Source organism: Elephas maximus, chromosome 10, assembly GCF_024166365.1.
Source record: "Elephas maximus indicus isolate mEleMax1 chromosome 10, mEleMax1 primary haplotype, whole genome shotgun sequence".
NCBI lineage: Eukaryota > Metazoa > Chordata > Mammalia > Proboscidea > Elephantidae > Elephas > Elephas maximus.
This window is the reverse complement of record NC_064828.1, coordinates 25,424,883-25,431,727: the sequence shown is the minus strand read 5'-3', so window position 1 is coordinate 25,431,727 and position 6,845 is coordinate 25,424,883. Positions and strand designations below refer to the sequence as shown.

At 35.4% G+C, this 6,845-nt stretch overlaps 1 pseudogene; it reads right to left on the bottom strand.

Moving 5' to 3' along the window:
• Positions 1 to 288: 288 nt before the first annotated feature.
• LOC126084444 (olfactory receptor 11H6-like) lies at positions 289 to 4,093 on the bottom strand (annotated as a pseudogene).
• Between the last annotated feature and the right edge of the window lie 2,752 nt (positions 4,094 to 6,845).

Sequence of the window (6,845 nt, the reverse complement as noted above, 5' to 3'; positions counted from 1 at the left end):
GTGTGTACACAGGGACAGAAAAATATTAACTGATGTTAACTCTGAATGCCAGCAAGATGAATGATCATTTTTCTTTCCTTTTTTAATTTTCAAAATACTATTAATATAAAATTTCCTCTGGTGATAAAAATGGACAGAAAAATGGATCTTACAGTTACCTTTATAAACATTTTATTATACATAGCTATCTTTCTCCTCCTTTCAAAAAGATATCTTGCTCATTTAGTTAATATCAATCTTTTAATCGTTTATTTTCCATGCATTAGTTCAGTTTTGATCACAAGTTCTTCAAACATTTCTTCCATGCCTCTGGTTAAACCTCACAGCTCTGAATAATTTTCTCAGTGCCTCCTTCATCTCCTTATTCCGGAGACTGTAGATCAAGGGGTTGAAAAGAGGAGTCAACACAGAATAAAATAAAGTCACAATTTTCTGGATCCCAGCTGGGTTGCCTGTTGTTGGGCTCACATATACAATCATGATGGAACCATAGAAGAGGGATACCATGGCCAGGTGGGAGCTACATGTGGAGAAAGCCTTATGCCGGCCTTCTGCTGAGGGGACCCTCAGCACAGCTCTGATCACCAGGGCATTGGAGCTAATAATGAAGAGGAAGGTGGAGAACATGAGGACAGGGTTAAACATGGCACAGATGACCTCAGTGGCAGGAGATGGCACACAGGACAGCTTCATAAGGGGTCCTGGGTCACACAGAAAGTGATCGATTTTATTGGGACAACAAAATGGGAGCTGAGAGATTAGGTAAACAGGCAAGAGGAAGTATAAGAAGCCACATGCCCAGCAGCAGGCTCCCATTCTGATGCAGCGTCGAACTGTCATTATGGAGGGCTAGTGCAGGGGCCTGCAAATGGCAAGGTACCTGTCCAAGGCCATGACGGACAAGAAGAAGGTCTCAGTGGTGCCCATGGAGAAGAAGAAGTAGAACTGGAGGAAGCAGCCAGAGAAGGAAATGGCGTTGGTTGCAGAGACAAAGTTGGCCAGCATATTGGGGGTAGTTGAAGTTATAAAGCAGATCTCCAGGAAGGAAAAATTGGCCAGCAGGATATACATGGGAGTTTGTAGTTGATGATCCCACCTTACAATGCAGATAATGGATAGGTTCCCAATCAACGTCAGGATATATGTTCCGGAGAAGAATGAGAAGAGGAGGATTTGAATCTCCCAGGTACAAGGGAAGCCTAAGAGGATGAATTTACTCACAGAACTAGAGCAATTAACATTAGCATTTTTATTTGATTTTAAAGCTGGAAAGACAACAGATTTCTGTATTAAAAGTGATGTTACATAGAATTTTCATTAAGCAGATGCCTTAAGTAGGGTCAAACGAGTATGTGTGTCAATCAATAACATAATGCCATGACTCATTCAGGCTTTTTTTCATGATTTTCAGATATTTATAGTCCTATCCTAGACTTAATGGCACAACAGTTAATCACTCAGCTGTTAAACAAAATGTTGGTGGTTCAAGTCCACCTAGGAGCTCTGTGGGAGAAAGATAGGGTGATCTGCTCCTATTAAGATTACATCCTAGAAAACCCTATGGGACAGTTCTGCTCTGTCTCATGGGGTCACTATGAGTCAATATTGACTCAATGACACCTAATAGCAACAACATTCTGCACACAATAAATACAAAGTAAACAGACACTTTTCAGCTGTCTTGAGGTTTACAATCAAAGCGAATTGATATTGAAAATTGTAACTTACAATTTTATATCAATCAGTCAATGAATAAGAACTAAATACAGTGGAGATAACACATGTTCTTGACATATAGGTTAAAGAGATTTATGTTGAATAATGTACACCTCTATGTACTGTCAAACTGATTTAGGGACAATATCCAGGTGCATTTATAGATTTAAAATACTATATGCACAATGATTCATTTTAGCTTTATTGTGTTTGAATATGGGCTATATCCCTACCTCTATTTTTAGAATATATTCTAACCCAATATTAAGGAGAAATATTATGAATATTTATTAGAAAATTTCACACCTCAAATTTCTTTTTATTAAAGTATCCTCTTAAAAATACTACATGTATAAATTTCTAAAAAAATTTTCATTGCATTATAATACTTGGAATACTGCATAGGAGGTCAAAGAGATATTGATCGTTGGATTTGTATCAGCAAAGACACCCAGAAAAATGGATGTGTCTCCTCTTTGTAATCTGATAGAGAAGAAATTCCATCATTTTCATTTCAGGTACTAGTGATAAATATTGTTTGATAACGTTTTGTCTAAACTGGTTCTTTTAACCTTGCAATTTAAGTATTTTGAAACTGTAGTCTTCATAATTATCACCTCAATAAACCCTTTAAATGAAATTAATATGTGAGATACAGGATAACATTTAGTAAGGCTCTTCGATACCATATGATTTGCATGGAGTGTGAGTCTTCAAACCTCAGATGAATTTGTAAAAAGAACAAATACTCAAAGCTGATATTCTAGAATAGTTGTTCTCAAAGTGTGGTCTAGAGACACCAGGTGGTGTCTGAGAATCTTCCAGGACTGCCAGAATAATTATTATTATTTCCATAATAATAATGAGGTATTATTTCCTTTTTGTACTCTCAATTCTGTTATGATTATTAAGTGAACATTTCCAAACTATATGATGTGTGATACCACAACAGACACAGACTAATTGTAGAAGTGGATATGAGAATCTGATTTGTCTTCTATTAAGCCAAACATTAAAGAGATTTGCAAAACTGTAAAAGAATGAAACTCTTCTAATTTTTATTGTTTAGGTAAAAGTAGTTATTTTTCTTAAAAATACATCATTTTATTAACAAAAAGTCAGTTTATTGTTTGTATTTTTAAGTGAATTTATAAATGTTTATTTTTCTCATTTTAATTTTCAAAATGGAAAATATTAATAGCTGTAACTCACACAAACAAAAGCTTTTGGGGGTCTTTGATAGTCTTTAAGACCATAAAGATATCTTGAAATCAAAAAGCTTGAGAACCACTATTCTAGGTCAATCTTGCCTAGGATAATTAAATCCCTTTCCTAGCTGTTCAGAGCTAACTGTCGTTTGGACAAGAGCTTTGTATGGTGCTTGAATTGTTTCTGATTTTTTTTTTTTTCACTGACATATTTTATTCTTGGTATTTTCTCTAAACATCATGATCCACATTGGAAAACAGCAGTTTGATGTAGAGCAAAAAAATAATCTTTAGGGAAAAAAAATCACATGCCTATTTTAAATTAACATTCAGACATTCTAGAACGATGAGGTCCTACTTTGAAAAAATAAGCCAATAAATAAATAAAATTATGATACCATTGTTTTGTTTTGTATCTGCATAGCATAAGGACTTGCAACCTAAATCGGAAGCATCTGGAATTTCCAAATTAGTGCTACAAATTAGTAAGTAAAAGACGAAGAGCTTGCTAGAAAAGTGGGCTAATTCTATCAACGTGTCTGGAGGCAAAATGTGACAATCTGGCATAATTAAGGACCCAGGCTCTAGGATAACATTGTCATTTATATCAAATTCAATTCCTAATCTTTATGTTGTTCTTCAGCTAAGTTTACAGTTGATATAAAATATTTGATATTAAAGTCAAACATATATCATTTAAAAAGAAATGTCAAAGTTGGTTATGTTCACAAAGACTAACCCTCAAACTTTGCCATCCAAGGGAAAATAAACTTTTCTTGCCTCCTAGTCCCTAAAATTGATAGAAAGTAATACGACCATGCAATATATTATTTTACATTTCATTGAGGAAAGTATGTCCATATTCATTTCCTAAAACTTTGCCCTGACTTAGGGTCTGAATTCCCTCATATATAGGAGAAATGCAAAAAGGGAACAGACAAGCCTCTTTAACAGTAAACTTTTGAAATAACATTTTTATAAGCTTTCAGATAAAACCTTGGGTTTTGTTCGGAGAATCAATGCTTTCATAATTCACATATTCACTGGTAGAATAGAAAGCTATAGCAGGGGTGGGAGGATGGTAACAGGGAAGTTGGAGTCATGAGAACTTTACACTTACCTGAAGATACAAGGTGGGGAGCATAGATATCTGTATAGTTGAATGTCATCCTCCACATCAGAGTGCAAACCCTAGCCTCAGATCTCAGAAAAACTCAACATAATTGTGTTCCACACATTAGTGTGAAACCTCATATGAAGTGCTATGGAGGCTTTTAGTAGCAAGAACATTGCAGAATTAGTAAATCCCTCAAGGACATCATTTAGGGCTTGCTTTTTGTGGTCATCTTGCTTATATAGGTAGAAGATGCAACAGGCAACTTAACAGTTGCAAAGAGAATATAGTTTCTCATGATTAAACAAAATCAAACATACAGCTGAAATTTCCAGACCTTGTCCGTTTTGTGAAGGTCATCTTTGGGGAGTGGCTCTCTAGAGAGGGAATTTATAACACAGTGGTCATATTGAACCATGGTTTCCTGTTCTGCCCTTTACACAGCATGCCAGAATTTGTTTCAGTTCCTTATACTTTTCCTATTGTAACTCAGTTTCTTTTTTTTTAAATTTGGAATAATGACGAGAAATAAAATCATTTCACCAGACGTAAGTTTGCTGCTTTAATTGTAATTGAAAGTGATCTCCCCTCTGATGGTAAAGAAAAAGTTATGACTCTGGTAATGAAACTTAGTTCCAAGCTTAGAGAAAAGTACCTGGGGTATAAATTAGCATAGAGATTAGAAGCAAATAAAATGAGTCATATTAAAGACTCATGTCTATGTGTTTTTTAGGGTAACTCATCCTCTCAGCTTCGCTTTGCATGCCCTACCACGAGCTCACCACTGCTGCATTAAGAGATGAATTCCTAAGACATGAATATTTTCTTTTAATAAGAGGCATATTTGTGAAAATTTCCCACACAGTTTACCACTTTGATGATATCTTTTTAATGGCTCCACACTACAGCATGTATGGTCTATAATATATTATGTAATGACTCCCTAACTGGTCATCACTTATGACTAGGACTACGAAGATTCTAAATAAATTAATCCACATTGTATAGTAGAATATTGCCAAATAATATATGGTCAAATAGTTTTTCATTATTTTAAGAATTATCCAATATTATGCCATATGTAAATAGCATTAAGAATATAATTTATATTCATTAATAAGTAGAGAAAAACATATGAATTTCTTAATATGAGTAGGAATGGCATTAGATAAAACTGAAAAAGAAGTAAGGTTGAAAATCAGTGGTCTAAACTTCAAATCAGAAGTTAAAAAAGAATAGCAAAGTAAACATTATGAAAGTAAACAATGAAAATTAAGATAAGATCATACATTTACAAGTTAATAGACATACAACAAAGTATGGTGTTTAAAAAGATAATATTGATAAATCCTAGCAAGACTGGCAAAGAAAAAATAAGGAAAAACTTCAGTAACGAACATTAGTGGGAACTAAAAATCAGGCATCTGTAGTACATACATTAAATGGTTAATAAAAGAATATCCTGAATCACTTTATGTTAGTAAATTTTGGATTAAATAGCCAAGCTACTTGACCAAAACACTCCAAGACTCCAAAACTGCAACAAGTAAAAATAGAAAATTTGAATTGTACTATATCTATTAATAAAATTGAATCTGTAATTAAAAAAACACTTTACAAAGTGGGCCTGTTCAATCTTTGGCTGAAGGGTGAACCTCAGGGGTGGCCTTATTACTGAGCTGAAAGGGTGTCCAGAGCCCATATGCTCAGGGTTTCTCCAGCCTCTGTCACAACAGCAAGTCTATTCTTCCTTTTTGAATTAGAATTTTGTTCTACATTTTTGTCCAGCTCTGTCCAGGATCCTCTATTGTGATCCCTCTCAGAGTAATCAGTGGTGGTAGCCGGGCACCATCTAGTTGTACTGGACTCATTCTGGTGGAAGCCATGGTAGATGTGGTCCATTACTCCTTTGGACTAATCTTTCCCTTGTATCTTTAGTTTTCTTCATTGTTCTTTGTTCCCAAAGGTATGAGACCAGTGGAGTGTCCTAGACGGGCACTCACAGAATTTTAAGAGCCCAGATGCTACTCACCAAAGTAGAATGTAGAACGTTTTCTTTATAAACTATGTTATGCCAGTTGAGCTAGATGTTCCCTGAAAACATGGCCCCACAGCCCTCAGCCCAACAATTTCAGTCCCTCATAGAGTTTGGATGTGTCTATGGAGCTACCATGACCTTGCTTTGTACAGGTTGTGTTGGATTCCCTAGTATCGTGTACTGCCCTCCTCTTCATTAAAGTTACCGGTTACCTATTGTCTATTTTTTTTTATTAGGGAAACCCTGGTGGTGTAGTTGTTAAGTGCTACTGCTGATAACCAAAGGGTCAGCAGTTCGAATCCGCCAGGTGCTCCTTGGAAACTCTATGGGGCAGTTCTACCCTGTCTTATAGGGTCGCTATGAGTCAGAATCGACTCGATGGCACTGGGTTTGGTTTTTTTGGTTCTGATTGTCTATTAAGAGTTTTTCCATCACCACTCCTCCTCTCCCTCCTATCAAAGATTGTTTCTTTTTGTATGTAAATCTTTTCATGAGCTTTTACAGTAGTGGTCTTATACAATATTTGTCCTTTTGTGATTGACTTATTTCACTCAGCATAATGTCCTCCAGATGCATCCATGTTATGAGATGATTTGCAGATTCATCATTGTTCTTTATCTTTGCATAATACTCCATTGTGTGTACGTACCATAGTTTATCCATTCATCTTTTGATGGGCATCTAGGTTGTTTCCATCTTTTGATATTGTGAATAATGCTGCAATGAACATGGGTGTACATATGTCTAATTGTATGATGACATTTATTTC